This window comes from Rutilus rutilus, assembly GCF_951802725.1.
Source record: "Rutilus rutilus genome assembly, chromosome: 2".
Taxonomy (NCBI): Eukaryota; Metazoa; Chordata; class Actinopteri; order Cypriniformes; family Leuciscidae; genus Rutilus; species Rutilus rutilus.
In genome coordinates, this window is record NC_140210.1 from 55,304,818 (window position 1) to 55,326,187 (window position 21,370).

The 21,370-nt window shown below is 39.1% G+C and overlaps 1 protein-coding gene across 2 annotated transcripts in view; it reads left to right on the top strand.

The window, feature by feature from the left end:
• Positions 1 to 695: 695 nt before the first annotated feature.
• Positions 696 to 21,370, top strand: part of LOC311286328 (NACHT, LRR and PYD domains-containing protein 3-like) — a 65,578-nt gene continuing 44,903 nt past the window's right edge. For both annotated transcript variants that reach the window (XM_084402493.1, XM_084402494.1), the window contains exon 1: positions 696 to 804. The gene's annotated coding sequence lies outside the window, so the exon portion shown is untranslated. The remainder of the gene's footprint in view (positions 805 to 21,370) is intronic.

Below are 21,370 nucleotides of genomic sequence, written 5' to 3' on the forward strand. Positions count from 1 at the left end.
TTCCCCTTCACACAGTATCAATCTGTGATTGGATTTCAACCTAGAAAATAAAAGTGAACGAAAGAAAAGTTTGAGGCTTTAAACCTGTTTAACCTTTGACCTTTTCAAAATGCCGGAGAGCAACGCAAGAGTCATGAATACTGTTAGCGGATAGTTTTTGTAGCCCATACAATGTTGTGTCATTAACAATTGTAATATAATGCATATTTAATTATTTGATGTCATGTTTTATTTTTTTATTTATTATTAATTATGTTTTAATCATCAGAAAGCACCACATTTACGTTTTTTTTTTTTTTTTTTTTGTAAAGATAAAAAAGATACTCTACTGACACAGACCTTGCGGGTACTACATTACGACAACAAAAGCACTTGAACACAACACACTGGTTCACTACCAACACTACCAGTTCACAAGTGGAAAATATCATCTTTTCCATAGCACGTGAAGGCTCCAATAGAACAAACAATACTCAACAAGGACACAGGGCAAACATGAGGGCTTAAATACATAGACATGGCATGCAAGACATGGAACACCTGTGAACAATGATCAGACGATTAACCAATGACAAGACACATGGCTGGATCACATGACAAACAGGGACTCACATGACAAGACACAGAAACATGACAATGACAAGAAAACCCAAACCGTGACAGTTCATGTTGCTTCCCCTTCACACAGAATCAATCTGTGATTGGATTTCCCCCTAGAAATAAAAGTGAAAGAAAAGAAAAGTTATTCTGTTTTGAGGCTTTAAACCTGTTACACTGGATTTTTAAACGGCTGTAGATTCGGTGGTAAGTTCAGAACTTATTCTTTATGTACACATGTTGTCATATAAAAATGAGCTCCTGTTTGATTTCTTGCTTTTCTTCACATGGGATTTCAAATATGGATCATTATATTTCGACAAAGAAATGCTCTGACCATAGTCAAAAACATGGATGACTAAAGTAAAATTACTTTTGATATTTCCTCAGATCATTATATATAATAATATAAAAACAGTTATGAAAAAAAAATATGTATTTTTTTATATTCAAATATTTATAGATCATGACATCACGTTAAACTTTGAGTTGACCTTTAGCTTAAGCTTTCTTAATGTTTAGAAAAATAGTTCTAAATGGTACAGATTACAGTTCTTTGTAACAATAGCAGAACTATTGGTGTTAAATAGAACCCTTTATAAGGTTACGTAAAGAACCATGACTTTTAATGTCTATGTAGTACTTTAAATGATACCATAAAAAAATAATTAATATGTTTTTTTAATGTCTCAGTCTACCTGGGTTTATAATATGTAGCCTCAGTAGGGGTTTAAAAAAAAAAAAAAAAAAACTGAATACATACTGTTGAATATTGAAAATGAATAAAACCCCCAAATAGATGTAAATCATGTTAAAAACATGCCAATTTTCAATTAAATATCTGCACAATCCTCTATTATAATTTCAATACCCATTTTTATGTGTCCATTTTTGAGTGTCAGTTCCTCTCTACAAATCATGTGATTTTAGCATTTTGTTGTTTCAGTTCCTCTTTGCAGTTGTGGTTTGTGCATGTGATTATCTGTATAAGCAGAAATACACAGTTGAGGTCAAAGCAGAGTTGTATAGTCCAGGGGTCAAAAAGTAGAAGTCCTGCCATATGTTTATTCCACCCATGAACTCAGTCAGCTGATTTCTATCTCCTGGCTGAAAAACTGCTAATTAGCAAATCCAGGTGATTGGAACAAAATTCTGAGCAGGACTTTTACTTTCTGAACCTGGACTTTACACCTCTGAAGAGAACAGAAAAAGAGACGAGCAGAAGCACAAGAACTACAACTGACTCCAGACACAGCCTTAGATTAAATCAACTGAAGAGAAAAGAAGACTGTTACGTCCCTTTTTGATTTTAGATAGGGGTAAGGGAGTATAACATTTAAATAAAGATGTGCGTATAACTTAATATGAAGGACCGGGCAATAAAAGGAAAAAGATCAACTCAAAAACTCCGCTCAAAAGTATTTATTTTACAGAACCCAAAAGTGAAAGAATGAAGAGAAAATAATATTTACAATATTTACAAACAATGAGAAAAATGACAATTAACAACACTAAACAAAAACAAACAAAGGTGGGAAGGCGAGCTCGAGAGATGCCAAATGAAATAAATAAATACAACAGAACAAACTAGCTAGAAGATGAATGCAACTAAACTAACTACCAAACGAAAAATGTAGAAAAGAAAAGTCTTCGGCGTCAAGACGCCCTAACAAAACTACACTAACTACAATATAACAAAAACTTACAGGGTGTGGCACTCTCCTAAACTAGTGTGTCTAATACAATTCAAAATTGTCCTACGTGGTGCGCAATGTATGTCGCGCGACTTACTAACCTGCTCCCTCCTTCCCAGCCTCACATGCACCGTGATGACTGAACAAGGATGAACAGTAAAACAAACAAAAACACTTCACAACCACTATGACAATCGATTAATGCAAACAATAGACACACAGAAAACACCAGCGAGCCAAACAAATGCAAATGTCAAGTGAGCCAAAAAGCTGGGGACGTGGAAGAGATACGGGTATTTGAGGAAGGTGGTGGAATGTGATTGGATGGGTGAACCGAGACGTCATCATCCTTCAGGAAAAACTGACAGGCTGTAGGTTGATCCAATGAGTATCTGAAACACACACACACCCACACACCGCAACAACAACAAACTACCCACATCCCTATTACAACCCTCTAAATACGTACACGTACGTAACAAAGACATTAAATCTGTGAAGATCTCAGCAGAGGAGGATTAAACAACTCCACAAACAGCATTACCAGCATCACTTATTACTAACCAGACTGACTTTATTTATGTTAGAACTCCTTATTGAGATGTGTTTAATTTGATTGAAGTTACCATAACAGTGATTAGCGTTTCCATTAGTTGGGCTCTTAACTCTTATTATGCTTTTTGTCTTTTCTGGCTCCTGTTATAGTGTGTTTGTCAAACACATTTGCAGCAGCAAAGAAAGCTAAATTTAATCAGGGCAGGTGATGATGGTTACCTGTTGATGGCTTTGCAATCATGATGCTATTGCCTGAATCATTGGTGTAATTTGTATAATAAAATTGTTACGTTCAATTAGTATATTAATATCGTAAAACCTGTGTTACTGCGGCATGAGATGAAGCAGTATTATAGCTATCAGGTAAAACATTTTAAGAAACATGAGAACTAGTGATGTTACATTCGTGAACGAATCGTTCTTTTTGAACGAATCCTTTAGGTGAACGAATCGTTCTCGTTCACGTAATCAATTGACTCATATTTCTCGTTCACTGAAATCCCTCCCTCCACAGCAGCGCGGCGCTATTAGCAGCGCATGCGCAGCTCAGTGAACCGGTGTTTTCAACCTGTCAAAGAATGAACCTCGAGCCAATAGCCTTCGAGTATGAGATGTGACGGAGCATGTGATTTGTTGGATGTAGTGAACGAATACGCCCTTCACTGACTGACCGAGTTGCTTTTGAGTCTGAACCATAGGTCTGAACGAGAGAGAGATCTTATCGTTTGTGTACGAGTTGAACGAACTGGTATGTCGTTCATGAACGAAAATAACCAGTTGTTTGAACGATAATGATGGCGAACCGATAGAGCTAGGTTTGTGTAGTTAGCATGTTTGCATCAAATAATCAAATTTACACTTTACCATTGTAATGAAAACAGGTTAATAACGCAATATATTGGTTAAATATAACAAAGACAAATTAACATCGTCATTTTTTACTTGGTTTGAGTTAAGGGGGGCGCACTTGACTGTTTACTTGATTTAAATTTACACTTCTCGTTACCTGCTTTTCTTATATTTTGGTTGTGTGTTTTAGTCTTAGTTTTGTGGTATTTTGCACTTTGAACAATTTACTTGACTACTTGTGTTCATTTTGTATTATCAAAATGAATTCATTACGTTTTATTCATGTATGCACTTCTCTAAAAACTAAAACAAACCAAAAAAATATGACAGTATTATTGGTCTCATAACGTCAGCAAATAGCATTTCAGTTCGGGCTGTGAAGGGGCATGTATTTGGTTGGATCTACTGAACGAATATGCCTATCACTGACTGAGATCGCTCTGTTTTGAGTCTGAACGAGAGGGAGAGATCTCGTTCGTGAACGAATTGAACTGGTACTTTCGTTCGTGAATGAGAGTACTGGGTAGATCGGTCATTTAGCATGTGATTTAATCTCATTCAAAGCGCAGTTATAGGTGTGCACATATAATTGTTTATATTCATATTCAACATACAGAACATCAACGTTTAATATAATCCCAGATTTATGAATGTGTATGTCTGACTAAATAATTAAAATGTTAATATTATGCAAGAAAACCTTGGTTTGGTCATCTGAACCACTTATTTAGACTTATGTTATTAATTTAGTAAATAAGGCACACATTTTAACAAAGCCAAATCACTTTTTTTTTTGTAACAAGTAAATACGTTCATTAAAACATAACATAAAATACACTCTTTTTCACCACCTCAGTATATATCTAATATGAAGAAATTATCACTGAACGAAATCAGTGAACGAGTCTGAACGAATCATTTTGGTGAATGAACTGAAAATGAACGAGTCTCTGAAAAGAATCAAACTTTCCACCACTAATGAGAACAAAAACTTTATCTATAATGTGACACACACACTTATCAACAATCAGCGTATGTGTCTCAACAATGGTGACAATCAAAAATATTCAGATAAACTGATCAACTCTGAACATTACAAAAAAAGCTACTAAATGTCACTACAAAAACAACAGCAAATAATGAAAGCAAATATTTAAAATTAAACAAAATAATAGGACAATTCAGCTGCATAATTTATTCATGTTGCAATGCATGCTGGGAGTTTTGTACTATGCTGGTACCCAGCATGCTTGCAGCAAGGTACTTTTGATTGTCACCATTGTTGAGATTCATCCGCTGATTGTTGATGTCTGTGTGTGTCAGCATAGACTGACTTTTTTTTGTGCTCGTGTTTGTTAAAGTCTTCTAACTTATTGTTATAGTATTGCTGGATCTCATGCTGCAGTAACGCAGGGTTTGTGATGTGCAAATATTAGTGGAAAAACATACTTGGTAGATTTAAAAAAAAAAAAAAACATCAGTGAATCAGTCTATATCATGATGATTATATAACCATCAACAGATATCCATCATCACCTGATTTCATTTCACTTTAGCTTTCTTTGCTGCTGCAAATGTGTTTGACAAACACACTGTCACAGCAGCCAAAACAGATAATAGATATAATAAGAGTTAAGAGCCCAACTAATGGAAACACTAATCACTCTTATGGTGATTTCAAATGAAACATATTAGAGTTAAACCTCTGTTAATTCTCAATAAAAACTTTTGTAGACGTCTGACAGAAATAAAGTCAGTCTGGTTAGTAATAAGTGAAGCTGGTAATGCTGTTTGTGGAGTTGTTTAATCCTCCTCTGCTGAGATCTTCACAGATTTAATGTCTTCTTTTCTCATCAGATTTCATGAGGCTGTGGCTGAAATTACTCCATATTTAATATACACAGATTTTGTGGCTACGATAAGGTCCAGTTCTGGTGTATTTCTTTACTCTTGGCTGACATGTGGCATTGCTATGCAGAGGTGTAAAGTCCAGGTTCAGAAAGTAAAAGTCCTCCTCAGTATTTTGTTCCAATCACCTGGATTTGCTAATTCAGACAGGAGAGAGAACTAATTAGTGAAATCAGCTGATTGAGTTCATGGGTGGAATAAACTATGGCAGGACTTCTACTTTCTGACCCCTGGACTATACAACTCTGGGTCACAGTCACAATGTCCTCCGTTTAAAGGTGCTGTATGTAATTTTTTTACTCTAATAAAGCATAAAAATACCATAATATGTTTGCATATATTGAGGAAGCATGCTAAGTTTACATACTTGTTTCTCTGAAAAACACTTCTACAGCCAGTTATTTTACTAATTATTTTACACATTCCGTGTTGTCAGTCGGGTTTTGTTTTGGTCTGTGTGACCAAAACACTGCCAGTTCACCCAATAGTATTTTGACACCCTGGGATGCCAGTTGGCAGGAAACTTCTCAGCTTTCATTGTCAATTGCACTCTTGCGTGCCCTCAAACTGGCAACCGTGTGAGCGTTGAGTCTGAGGAGGAGGAGGAGGGGGCGGAGAAACAACGATCTCCAATATTTTGAATTTGGACTGCAGTACCTATTTTGTCATTCTTACAGACAGCACCTTTAAGTAAAAGCAATTGTTTATGAAGGCCACAAAAGAAGTTGGGATGAATAAGGAACCCTTTCCAGTAGCCTGCTGTCAGTGAATGAGTGACAACTAATTTTCAAGAAGTTATTTTTGATATGTTGTTATGCATCACAGTGTGAAATGTGTTTTAATGAGTGAGAATGTGTTTAGAGTTTTGCAAAAAGAGTGCATGAGATTTGCAAACAGTGCTTTAACTCCCTGAACTTGTTTAATGTTTTACAGAAAGAGTTATTTATTCGACAAATTGGTTTAGGCTATTGAGAATTTGGTTCAGAGAATGGGGTTTAGTGTTTTAGCAATTCAGAAAAACTGTAATGTTTTGTGAGTGTTAGAGAATTTTGCAAACAAAATGAGTCATTTTGTAATAGCTTTTCGTTTGCCTCCGGCCTGAAAACAGCCGGCCAATCAACGAACAGAGGGCGGGCTGAGAGCCGTGACGTAGACGCTGATTGTACCGTGGATGCGTTGATTTTTACTTCACATAATCTGCAAAAGTCGCGCACAGCCATGTTCACTCCGGTATTTCGCTCGATGGTTTTGTTTTCGCATTATACATGTGTTTACAGTGGAAGTTAGATGCGGCTGAGCATGCGCATAACACACGCCATAATCAAACGTTATGTGATTGGCTTACGGTTAACCAATGATTTTAAACTTCAGACAAGCGCCCCCCGCGAGAGAGAAAACACTTCTCTAGTATGCCATTCCAGACTCTGTCTACGAAGCAAAGTGAAGTAGCAGAGTTTGGTATTACCAGGCTGTCAGTTTTAGCCTGTGTGTTAACTATTTCAGAAATGATGTCAGAGCTGAAAAACTGTCTCACTAATAATATTGGTTTAATAATCTCTGAGTGCATCATATTCTTGTATTCTTGTTTTGTTGCTGCCTTGACATTAATGATTATATTTTCATTTCCATTTTTTTCTGCGTTTCTAATTGGTTTTGGTTTTGTCAAAACATTTGATCTGGTAACCTAAAAATGATTATTTGTGCTATCATCATAAGGTTTTATTCAAGTCCTCCATCTCTAAACAAACACACACACACACACACACACACACACACATAGAACACACACACACACACACACACACACACACACACACACACACACACACACACACACACACACACACACACACACACAGGTATCAGAATACAGTCCTGTTGAATCTGCGATGACTCTTTGCGCCACTAGAGGGAGTGAGTTTGTTATTCATACGAGTGTGGAGTTACAAGTAAACAAGACACACCTTCATCAGATAGAAACACACGGTAGAAACGAAAGGAAAATAGACGGAAGAGAAGAGACGCCATTCCGAGGCATTAAGCCAATTATTGTGTGGTAAGTTCAGAATGTACTTCATGTACACCATTTAGTGATATAACAATTATCCGGTTTACTAGTGCAAAATGCCCGTGCAAAGTCAGTTTTTGAGTGTGTTTTTAGTAATTGTTGGTTTGGTGTGTTTGATTGCTCATTGTTACAATTACACAGCAAAAGTTCAGTGACATTTTTATTTGTGCATTGTAGAAAGCACACAGTGAACTCTGAAAACGCTATTGTTGTGTTTCTATACCGCTGTAACATCCAAATCCTTCTATAACAATCCCATAACCTATTTCAATCAAAGATTGTCCTTACCTGCTGGTTAAAGATGTTATAAATGGCTTCAGGGTCCTCGGCGGTGTCCGATCCAGTTCAGTCCGGGGTCCGTTTCACTGGGCTTTTGCTTAGTATTAATATCTTAACTATAACAAAGTAAAGATACTTCTAGGAAAAAATCACTCTGAGACTCTTTTAAAAAGTTTTTCGAATCACCAAAAATGGTTTCGTTTTACTTAAAAAGGTTACAGAATAATACAAAGACAATAAATTCAAAAAGGAAAAAATAACAGAAATGCGTATAGGTCTTCACCTCGAATTGCGGCCCCGAGCAACTGGAAACAAAACCTTTTATATGGTTTGATGGGGGGCCGTCTTAAGCATTTAGGGCTGTCCCTTACAATGAAGCAATTCTTAGAAGAATAAAACAATTGATCTGGAATTTTCCATGACCTTAAAGCTGTTATGCAATAAGCATGCGTGTATAGGTTATCTCATCTGCACCACCTACGCTAAAAAGCTTAATATACATTTTGACCGTTACTTGGCCTGCAGGTGTTAAAACCACAGCTCGCTTCTCGCCTCATCTCTAACTGTGGGGAGGCATCTTTCCATCTTCTTGAACTGTGTTAAAGGTCAACTAAGCGGGCATAGCCTTAACACCTGTTGTTCCACTGAACTCACTCAGAGAGATCAAAGAAAACCACAAACACTGTGGTTGCAAAGCAAGCTTGCAACATGCATCTAGCGTTGCAAGCTTCTTTTGCAAGCAATGACACTTAAACTACAAAACGTTATCACAGGGCAAGTTTGCATCGAGCAATTCAAACTTCTCCTGTAAACAGGATATTTCACAATTTGGACATTTAAACTGATTCTCTAACATAACTCCCCTTACAATACTAAGTAATCTTTTATGCAATTTCTCCATCTGTCGGAGAATCCTCATTATTCGTCGACTTTGATATGTCAGTTCGTTCCGTGGATGTTGGGTCCTTCTTCTTCCTCTTCTCTGTTTTCTTAGCTTTATGAAGTTTTCTGGCGTGGTCCTTCTGTAGTTGTGCAACTAAAAGATCGTCCATAGATATTTCAATTTTATCAGTTACTTTTGAGACACTGTCAGTTCCCTTTGAAACATGTAAATCATTTAGGAGAGGTTCCAATTTAAGGGATTTATCAGAAGATTTCATATTAGAATCTAGCAACACAACACCCTCTCTTGAAATCTTATGGTAAAGACCTCTAGTGAATTGTGCTGTTTTTGGTAATCTGTCAAGAGGACAGTTAAACATCACAACAGTACCCCTTTTTACACTTTGGTATTCCTGTTCAACATATAAATCAAATAAATTTCTCTTACGTCTAATCAAAGTTACTTCATAAAAACGATTGTTAGACCATTTAAATTTAGGGTCCTGGTATCTGGGAGCCTCATGGATATAGTTATCATTTTTGTCGTCGCGATTCACACAGAGCCTCATTACCGCCTTGGAGAACCATACCCTCTCTGCCGTCTCCGGTCGGGATTTCGCCCGGGTTAGAAACTGCTCGAAGGTCTCTCCAGCCAACTGGCCTCCGGTCTCCTGGATCAGCACCTGAGGCATCTATAGAATACACGCGATTTATCAATGAATGCCAATCCATAAGCACCCGATCCCACAGACATTGTTGTTTGTCTTAATGCAACCCCATCCCAAATTGTGAGTTCTTTACCATCCAGAAATTCTACAATTTGGAAAGTACATTTAGATCTCCCATCGTTTTCAGAGATCGATACCCACTGTCTTCCAGGAATACATAATTGCAACCAAGGGGGAAGCACATATCGTCTAAATCTATCCATTCCCAATATAATTTCTGAGAAGCCATGTAATTTCAACTCATCTCTTAAACAAAGGCCTTCTCGAACACTCATACTCGTTACAAAATCCCAACTCCTTGTTTCGCCATGGAACCCATTCTGTACAATTTTGTCTCGGTCATTTATACAAAATCCACACCATCTTTGACCGTTAATTAATTCAAAGTACACTCGTCTTATTGATCTCCCACACTCATCACAATTATCTTCACAGAGATTTCTCTCCGTTGTATTCTGAATGTCATGTTCGTTTTCGCTAAGTCGTCTGTTCTCCAAAATTTCAATCTGACGTGTCAGCTCCTGAAATTTGGGTAGACATTTAATTAGGACCTACAGATTTAAGATTGTTCCAACAGTCTTTGCAAAGTCTGATCGGCTTTTTCATTTTATTCCATCTATGAAAAAGAATTATAATTCCTAATAACAAAACATTTTCGCTGGGAATAAAAATTCCCAAAGTAAAAATACTCATGGTTAATGCTCCTACCAAGATCCACAACCGGGATTCTTTTCCATGTCGAAATATCAATAATCCAGTAAGATACATTGTTGTTACTGCGATTATTGCTATCTCGCACCATAGGGTAATTTCAGGTTTTTTAATTATTTTCATGGTTATGTCGATTGCCAGTTTACCCCCACTCAATAGATTGAGAGCTACGGCTCCTCGCATTTCCAATAATTTAGACCATCCGTCCGAATTAATCAACATATCACAAACTAGTATCAGTTTGCTTAATTTGCCGATCATAAATATTCTTCCAATTTGGAGTGCAGAAATTAACAGGTGCCAACAGAGATTTTGGTTGTAACCATTTAAAAGCATCCATACAAAATAAATAGCAAATTCACTGACCTGCGCAAACGAGCTACTAGAGGTTCCTGGGAAACTCTCAGCCTCGTCGGCGATCCCAATTGAAGTCTCGTTCTTTGTCCCGTTGGATGCCATGTTAATGATTTATCAATTTAGATCTCTGTTGGTCTTACTGGAACAATTCTTGCTCTTAATTTTTCTTAATGAAATAAGTAATTGGTTCCCCTTCTACTTCTTATCTTCAGGAAATGCAGAGTGAAGTTTAACTTTCCTCTATGTCTGACCTACACAGCTGTCTAACCTATATACTCTTGTGACTCCGCCTGTCAGTCACAGGTTTCCGGGCCACCCCCTCTGCATGTTGCTACAGCAACGATTTCTCAGAAAGGGTCCTCTTTTTCTTCAAATGCGAGCCTTGCAAGTTTACCAACTTTTCTAAGACTGCTAACTGATCCATCTTGTCACTTCTCGAACAAATCCGTCTTCCTAAAGCATTACATGAACACTTCACTATAATGAGAATTAACATCAGCCCCAAAATCCCCAATGCACAGTACAAAACATACCATCCCATATCAATTAAGAAGCTGATTATCCATTCCCATATGTCTTTTGTTACGAAATTAACTACGGCTGTCGTTGCGTTAACTACCCCTTGTATTCCTGTTTCAAAAAATACCTTTGGTTCGTCGTACCACCTGGGATAGCTATCTGCTCCAATAATTTCAATACTACGTTTACAAATAGTTCTTTTCATCCAGTCCATACCTAGATAGTAATTATTGTCCATACCCTTACACCACAGCTTCTTCCAACTTTTTCTGGATATTAATTGATCTAAGTCATCCAGAGCAATTGCCTCTAAATTAGCTAACTTTAGTGGGCTTTCTCGTTCCAAGTCATATCGGATGAATATATTCTCGTCTATTCTAGCAGGAACATGGAATACCTTCCACTGTAATTTTCTATCTACGGTTCTGATGACTCCGCCTGGCCCATATGACATCTCATAAATGTCGGACAGATTTTCTCTAACTAAAGTCCATGGTAATGGCATGATTCCATTCGGCCAGTAACATAATACAGATAACATCTGATTAATAGTTATATAGTCATGTCCACTCGAACATTGTTTGATTAACTCACCACACTCCTTTCCGATTAAGCCTATCATGTCATCATCATGAAAGATTAATTTCATCCTATACTTACCATCCTCTTCTTTCCGTTTGGTCATACCCACTCTTTTCAATAATAATTTCCTTTTTATGCTAAGAATATTACTTGTTCGATTTCCTGTTATCGGATTGGTACCATTCATTAGGTCATTACAATCCATAAGTTCCCCTCTTTTATCGCAGAAACTAGAGTACGAAAAATCATTATAGCCATTTTTGTTATACCGATACTTAGCTTTGTGGTCTCTCTTACTAATCGTTAGCCGGATACATTTATCCATTGCCCTCATTTTTCCTTCGTAATGATTCTTAATATCCTCTTCCGTTTCTAAGGATTCATCAATTACCATTTTGATCAAATATACTTCGGTATCTTTCCGTTTGTTATCTACCTCCCATAGTTCCTTCTTATAATTATATTTAACCCTGGGTAATTTCAGTCTTTTTCGCCATATCCATGGAATGGTCTCATTGAGTTCTAGATAAATTTTTGTTGCGGAAAGTCTCTCAGCTTCTACTAACTCCATCCCGAGTCGATTATCCATACTGGGAGACAACTGGGATTTTAAATAGCGACCGTGAGTTGTACTTAGTAGGACAAATTCCCCTATGGGATTTAAAAGTCTACTAGATTTAATCCATTCCATCACATTCTTTTCCACTGCTTGTTCATATTTTTCCTTATTCAGCACTACACTTCTTCTCTCTCGTCTTATAACAGTCCCTTTATTTTTACATTGACCTATTTTCCACGGATTAAATTTTCTATTCATTTTAAATATCCAACATCCCCCTAGCTCCTCATTAGAGCTAGTTCTACTCGTTGAGCCAATGAAATATTTAAGCGTCTCATTTCCGTAATGATCTGTAATGTAACTGTTAGTTTCATAGATCTCTACTTCTTTACTGTACCAGCGCTTCATCTTTACTGTGCGCTTAATTTTAACTTTTGGTATTCTAACCAAATAATACAGCACCTCATGGTCCTGATCCTTGTCCTTTAGGTTACCATTTAACCACTTCCAGAAATATTTATCATTCTCTAATTTACTTTTATTCTTTTCCCTTGTAGCGAATACAGTTAAATCAAATCCAGAGACATTTTCTCTGTCTACTTGAACTTGCGCTAATATTACTTGTCCGGTTAATATTTCCCATTGTAATATGTAGCTTACTCGTACTATGGCCAATATAAGTATTCCCAATCCTAATAATACCCATAAAATTGTACTTATCCATTTCCAGCGATTTCGTTGCCGTTTCAACCTCCTGATATTTTCTCTTGCTCCCTCCAGCTCTTCAGTCAGGTCGTCCAACGACTTCGCCTTCCTCATTTTCCTGTAATTAGAGGTTAGTTCTTAGGCTCTACGAGCCTTTTGGCCCGCCGAAACAGACCTTTCTTTATCACTTTCACTTCAGGTTGTTTCTCATGCAATTCAGCTTCAATTCCCCCGATCCAGTTAAAGTCAGGGTGTGCACAGGTCAACACATTTATTTTTAAATGCATCACTATCTTGAACTGTTTCTCTGGGACTTCTGTTAATTGGCCGTCCCCATAATAGCTCCCCACACAAAAGTTCTGTTCATCAGCTCTCCAAACTTTGTGCTCTTTCATGTCTTTGACTGGTGCTACCTCCAGTTCCACAAACTTCTCTTTCCTTCTTGACTGTCTTTTTTCTTTCGTCACATTTGACCTAGAAAGGGTTCCCCTATAATCCTTATTATAGTTAGGGCTATCTTCCCATCCACTTTTCTGTGCTAACTCCATGGCTAGGGAACCCCAGGTTCTTACTCGCCACTCCTGGCCTCGCTTGACATAGACCCAGGCTAGTTTCCCCGAAGAGCCTCTTGTCATCTCTACTTCTGGAAAACAGCCGAGTATGGGTACCTGCCACAGCATGAGGCTCCATCTCGTGGATTCCAGATCGGCTAGAGACAAATCGCTCTCACGATCCTTATCCAGTATTTCTCCAACCAACGCTTCCCTCTCTCGCAGCGCTTGGTTTCTAATTTCCCTATCATCGCTGGGGAAAATAGGGATTCTGGTTTCCAGAAAAGCTATTCTCTCATGCTTCCTCATCCCCACCCAGGGGTGTCTGGAAAACCTGGTGACTATTCCCTCTTGGAATAGTCCTATGGGTTTCATAACTCTTATGACTTCCCATACGGACCTGGACGACATTAGTGTCCTGTCCCTAGTGCCACATACAGTCCAGCTGTTCCCTCCATCCCATGTACAGCTACATCTCTCCGCTGTACCCCCGGACACTCTGTACGAATCAATCCGGAGTTTTGGATGCCTTGGCCAACAATTCCTACATATCAGGATGCCTCCTATCTCAATGTGGCTATGCTCATTGACCAGCCACTCTGCACCCATAGATTTCTTTTCATCTGGGGCAAGAGAGGGCATGGCCACCGCTTTATCACAGATCACACACATGTATGGGCGAACTCGAATCTCCACAGGCGTGGCTTCTTTTCCCATGAAACCCAACACCCGTTGGAGTTCCGGTTCCAACCATAACATGGCTTTCGAACCATGTTGACTATGCTCCACTCTAATCAGACCCCTCCTACTGGTGACCCGAATTATTTCCTCCATTACTACTTCTTAACTAGATCTTTATTTGATTGAATTCCGTTATTTTCTAACTCCACTGTGTTTGATCCAGTTACAGATTTCACTGTGTCTACAGTTCCTAAACCCTGGTAGAATCTCCCTACCTTTTCCGTCTAGAGATTATCACACGGTCTCCAGATTTGAACCTCGGGTTGCTCTTAACCTCCTTTTCTTTTGGTGTCACGTGATCACATCTGTTGAGATGTAGAAGACATTGATCAATTATTGTATTCCATTCCCCGAGTTCCTCATTCTTGCTAAAATACTCTCTCACTTCTCTAATAGCCCTCTCGGCAATCGAATTCGTTTCTGGACGATAAGGGATACTCTTGGTTAGTATTATTTTGTTTTCTTTGCAAAAATCTTCCACGAGCTTCCCACTAATGTTGTGCGCGCCATCTGCTCTAATGGATTCCATTTTTCCTTCCCATTTGATCCATTCTTTTAAACATTCAACTACGTTTTTCTCTAGCGCGGCACGCATTGGCCAAATCATCTTTTTCTTAGAGAAATTGTCGATTGCCAAGAGGAAGTAACAGTTACGTAACTTCGTTTTTGGTCGGAGAGGACCAGCGACGACGACAGAGACCTCTTGACCTCTGTATTCTTTAGGAAGTTCGCTGTCCTTTGCTCCTTTAGCCGTCATAAATTTCCTGCATATTTTTTCATTCCTTTTTTACTTCCCTATACCTCATCCTCCAATTTGGGATGTTTAGATTCCTCAATCTAAGTTCCATTTGTTATCATGTTATAGCTAAGATGGTTTAATTCATTGTGCATTTTTTCAAATAGCTCTGTGACTTCCTGAAGTTTAACCGTCCCTATGAATTTATCAATTTCTCTGTTTCCTTGGGCGGCTTCACTTTCCTGTTTTTTTTTTTTTTTTTTTTTTTTTATGGCTGACCTGATGATAGCAGTGTACTGTAACTTTCTGCATAAGCTCATAAATATTTTCCCATTGTTCTTCGTGTGGCATAGGCTTATTACGCGCATTATGGAAACTATTAGCTTTCCAAATTTCAATCTCTTTGTTTAAACCATCTGAGTCACATGTTAGGACAACTTCCTTATGTCCTAATTCTACTGCCTTTTCAAGAGCTTCCTGCACTGCAGTGACCTCAGCCAATTGGGCCGTTCCTTGAATTTTCCCTGCTTTGGGAAGTTACTAACTGACCATCCTTTTTTAATCAAATATCCCCATTTTACTCTTCCTGCCTTTTCGCTTCCATCTGTGAAATACTCTGGCAGGTGCTGGTGTCATGGTATTTGGTCATTTTTTCTTTCCTTTTTAGTTTGATCATTTTCCATTCTAACTGATTGTCACTTAGAATCAAGTTCCATTGATCCCATCTTTGGGAATGAATTCTTGCCTGATTCATCACTAGATTCTTTTTCAGCCTGGTTAATTCTCCTGCTTGCGAATATATCTCAATAGGTTGTTCTTTTGCTACTGTTTTAAGCTGCAATAGTCTCTTTGTCACTGCCGCTAGCACTTTTTCTGGCCCATTCTCCTCATACTTCATCATAGCAGGCTCTTGCGTATGAGTTAAGAAGGCTATAGGTGCTTTTCCGTCTTTATTCGATAATGTGAGTGCGACTTCGTCTTCTGCCTCTTTCACCTCAACGATTAATGGAACAGTTTCATCACGTCGTTCCAATTGTCCGCTGTCTAACGCCATTCTTATCAGTTTTAATCTGGCTGACTCCATCTCATCAGTCCACTGCCATTTTCCTTCCTTTGTGCCCTGATATAGCACTTTGGCCTCCCTAGAATACTTGGGAATTAATTCTCTGATGTAATTCAGCGTCCCTAGCAGTGATTGTAGTTGCTTTTTGGATTTCGGAGGACTGGAATTTAACAACTCCTCTAACTTACTCCTCGTGCTAGTCTATCTGTCAGTTCTTTAATAGTTTCGCCGATTTCTTTTTCAGCTTTGCTATTAATTTTATATTGCCTCTGTGGCGGTGGGATTCCTCTGTGAATTATATGTTCATTATTCGATTGAACTTTCCCACAATCATTTTTTGCTCTTTGAGTAGTAGGGCAAATACTTTTTCAAAAGTATTTCCAGCCCCCCTTTATCTTTCAAATCTGAATCTTTTACAATTCTTTGGATTTCCTCATCTGGATCCACAATCCCTAACTTTCCTATTTTCACTAGGTCATCTGGGCAAAGCAAATTGTCACTTCCTATTACTATGTCTATTTTCTTTTTTCTTCCAAACGCGTTTGTCACTTACACAACCATCAAAATCAATTCTCCATGGTTTTCTGAAGGTTTAATTACACTAATATCGGCCCCTGTATCTACACGGAATGTGGTATCATCGTAAACTTTTGTATAGCCGTTTATCTTTTTCTACTGTTTTTAGTAGGGCCGTCTTTAGGGGGCCCGCTTCTTCCTAGTCTTCCTAGTCTTCAGGATCTGCTCTCTTCTTCTTCTTGGGTTTTTGTTTCCTAGAATTTTCATCTCTAACTTCTGTGTTACTTTAGGTTTTTTCAACTTTAACTCTGCCTACCTTAGCAGCCGGTTTGGTCTTTTCTCTGTCTTTTCTCAATCGTGCCCTTTCTTCGTGGCTAAGTTTATCCCATGTTTCGGGACTGATATATGTCCCCCTCTCTTTGCTGTTCTCACCCCTATTCAGGTTGGGTCTCGATCGATCTCTGTACCTGTCACCTTCCCGATTCATGCTTCTACGATAATAATTTTCTCCTAGATTCCTTTTCTGATCGATTTTGGGAGCATGGGGTAGTGCGGGCCTTCTCTCTGGCTCGTGCCGGTTGTACGGCTTCCTTTCACGCTCTGACCTCCGGGTCTGAGTTTTTGATGGATGCTGCTTGTTACTTGGTTTACCTTTTTCTGCCTGAATTAGTTCGGTTCTACGATCATATCTGATCAGGGCTTTTTCTAGCTCCTCTGGTACCGTCTCAGGGCCATATAAGAGGAATTCTCTGGCTCCAGTAAGAGCATTATTCTTCACTCCCCTAAATATGTGTCGCAATAGCCCCTCAACGCCCTTTTGTGCCATTTCCTGGCATGCGGACAGGGCTCCTACAGCGGCCCACTTTTCCTCGAACTGCTTTTGCTCTAACTCCTCTTTATCTGTCGGGATCAATCCTTCTAACGTTTGAGCTAATTTTCTTCCCCCATGAATTCCAAATTCAGCTAAAATATGTGAATCTATGGATTCACCTGTTATTCCCATCTGTTCTCCATAACGAACTATCTCTCTAACCTTTCCTTTTACCGTGGTGTTTTTTAGCGTTGCTTTTTTAAGCATGCGCATCTCCTGGTCACGCTTCAAAAGGTCCTCCAAGGTTGCTCTAGTTCTTACTGAATTAACTTCTGGTGACTGGGAGGACCGCCCTAAACCACTGGTAATTTTAGGCCTCTGTCCTGGTGTTCCCAGATGCAGAGCTTCCAAGTGCTGATTTAACTCATGCACTTCAGCAGGACAATCCCTTTCTAAATCATACTGATCGTCTGTGTCAATGGTTTCATCTCTGAACCGCAACTGTCGAGGAACCTGTGGCTTTCGAGCGGGGGTATCCGCCCTCGCACTTTCAACCCTATTTGGTACTTGTGATTCTTTATCTGTCGGTTCCTCGCTATCTGAGTCACTAGGTGAATCATCTTCACTATCATTATCACTCTCTGTACCCACATCAGAGTAATACTGATCATACCATGAATCACCTACACTTCCTTTGATAATTCTCTCTAGGGCTGCCTTGTTTGTTAGATCTTTTTGTGCTAATATGGCCCTTTTAGCCCTTTGAGTTAATCGGGTGTCTGCAAGAATTTCCTCTGCGTCACCGCCATTGAGCAGACACCAAACCTGGCCACAGGTAATGACTGGTGCATATTCAGTATCCCACATGTCTCTTTTTTCTAAAAGAGTTTCTTTCTTTCTACTTTTCGCATGAGTGGGTCGGTACGATCCCTTACCTATTCTGAAGGTCTCATAGCTCTTACCGAGCTTTAATTTGGGGAAGGGATTTTCAACCGGGTCTTTTGCACCTCGGGAGGTGACTGTTCGCCTTAATGCTGGCCATTCCGGGTCTTTTTCGCATTCTGGGCCTTCCGTCCTAAGCTCGTTAGCTATATGACCCCGTCCTGTTCTTTGATCTGATCCCCCTTCGCCCGCTGCTTCATTTTGATTCACCAGTTTTGCTACGTTTTTTAGCACTGCTGAGTCAGGGTGACAGATCATCCATGTTTTAGGCCAGCTAGTCTGGCTCGCCTTTCTTAACAGTGCAGTTACAAGGTATGCACCTAATTTAACTTCATTAAATCCGAACTCTTCTCCGGATATTATCGGCATGGCTATCACACGATACTTATAATCTCTAGCACAGGCACAGATTTTGTCTATTAAAATGTCTAGGGCTATTAAAGCTTGTAATTCCTCTTCGAGGTCATGGCCATTACCTCTCTTATACCCTATTGCATGTATTACTGGTTTGCCATTCGGTCCTCCTATTTTTTGTAGGAGAATATCTCCAGTATGGAGAGAGGTTTTTCTTCGTTGCATTAACTTGTCTGACTCGTCTTGAAACTTTCGTCCTGCCTGTCTTAAAAAGGCTGCTGCAACGCCATCCTCATGACTGAGATGCTTGTTAGAGGCATTAACCAGAGCGTCTGCCTCTTCTTCAAACTGTAAAGGTCCTGCTTTTAGAACAACTAAATTTGCTCCCTTCGCAAAATATAACCTGAGGGGTCCTTCGACCTCTGCTATGGCTTCTTCATACGGGCTTTCAGGGTCTTCATAGAGTGGTGCGTCAGGTTCGGTAAAATTCGTACCCATCTCTTCTTGAGAGATTATACTAAAAGCTACCGAGCCTTTGTCTGATTCTTCCTCAGAGCCATCTCCAGCTAGGGTGGCCCAACTTTTCGTTGGTATACCTTTTACCTCTTTCCCTACTGAATTAAAGACTCGTACTTTGGGGTTTTCATCATTGCCTCCTTTATTGGAGTAGATGAAGTTTGGAGCCTCTGCTCCTTCCTTTACCCTTAAATTTACCACTGGCGCAGCCTCTCTGACCTCTTGCCAGGGTATATTTCTAAAGCCACATTTACACTTAGTAGAGTCAGACCATTCCAACTTTCCTACAGTGTCACTAGCAACTAAATCTATAGTCACCATTCGGTTCTCCATTTTTTTTTCTAAAGTGTTAGGATTCACTTCAAACTTCCTATTTTTTACAAGTGTTTGGATTCACTGGCTTTACTTCACTTACACCGAATCTGGTGCTGTTCTTAGATTTATCAGAAGTGCCTGCCCGCACTTCCTTGTGACATGTGTGGCTAAGAAACCAATGCCCACCAACAACACAACCCGAAGGGAGCAGCGTTCGAGCCGTGCTGAAAGCATGCACTGAAAACTTAGACACCCATGTGTTACATACAAGTGATGCAACTCTTCACAAATCTATATGTCCCTTATTTTCTGCAAGTGTTTGGGTTCACTCAAATCCCTTATTTTCTGCAAGTGTTTGGGTTCACTCAAATCCCTTATTTTCTGCAAGTGTTTGGGTTCACTCAATCCCTTATTTTCTGCAAGTGTTTGGGTTCACTCAATCCCTTATTTTCTGCAAGTGTTTGGGTTCACTCAAAACCGGTTTATCTCTCTAGACTAACTCACCCTTCTCTCTTGGGCTTCGAGTTTTTTGTCTGTCATAACAGGTCTTCATATGAGCCTGCGCGCGCTGATTTTCACTCAGTTCCCTTGAACTCTGCGAGTGAACTGTGTTCAATATTAGTTTCTCTGAACTATGAACACCAACAGTGGCCGTGGTATGTGGACTTTGCACCTATACCTGTTATTATTCCTGAACAATTGTCTTTTAATTTCCCCTACTAGCAAAATGCCCCACACGTTTGGGCGCCATGTTGTGTTTCTATACCGCTGTAACATCCAAATCCTTCTATAACAATCCCATAACCTATTTCAATCAAAGATTGTCCTTACCTGCTGGTTAAAGATGTTATAAATGGCTTCAGGGTCCTCGGCGGTGTCCGATCCAGTTCAGTCCGGGGTCCGTTTCACTGGGCTTTTGCTTAGTATTAATATCTTAACTATAACAAAGTAAAGATACTTCTAGGAAAAAATCACTCTGAGACTCTTTTAAAAAGTTTTTCGAATCACCAAAAATGGTTTCGTTTTACTTAAAAAGGTTACAGAATAATACAAAGACAATAAATTCAAAAAGGAAAAAATAACAGAAATGCGTATAGGTCTTCATCTCGAATTGCGGCCCCGAGCAACTGGAAACAAAACCTTTTATATGGTTTGATGGGGGGCTGTCTTAAGCATTTAGGGCTGTCCCTTACAATGAAGCAATTCTTAGAAGAATAAAACAATTGATCTGGAATTTTCCATGACCTTAAAGCTGTTATGCAATAAGCATGCGTGTATAGGTTATCTCATCTGCACCACCTACGCTAAAAAGCTTAATATACATTTTGACCGTTACTTGGCCTGCAGGTGTTAAAACCACAGCTCGCTTCTCGCCTCATCTCTAACTGTGGGGAGGCATCTTTCCATCTTCTTGAACTGTGTTAAAGGTCAACTAAGCGGGCATAGCCTTAACACCTGTTGTTCCACTGAACTCACTCAGAGAGATCAAAGAAAACCACAAACACTGTGGTTGCAAAGCAAGCTTGCAACATGCATCTAGCGTTGCAAGCTTCTTTTGCAAGCAATGACACTTAAACTACAAAACGTTATCACAGGGCAAGTTTGCATCGAGCAATTCAAACTTCTCCTGTAAACAGGATATTTCACAATTTGGACATTTAAACTGATTCTCTAACATAACTCCCCTTACAATACTAAGTAATCTTTTATGCAATTTCTCCATCTGTCGGAGAATCCTCATTATTCGTCGACTTTGATATGTCAGCTCGTTCCGTGGATGTTGGGTCCTTCTTCTTCCTCTTCTCTGTTTTCTTAGCTTTATGAAGTTTTCT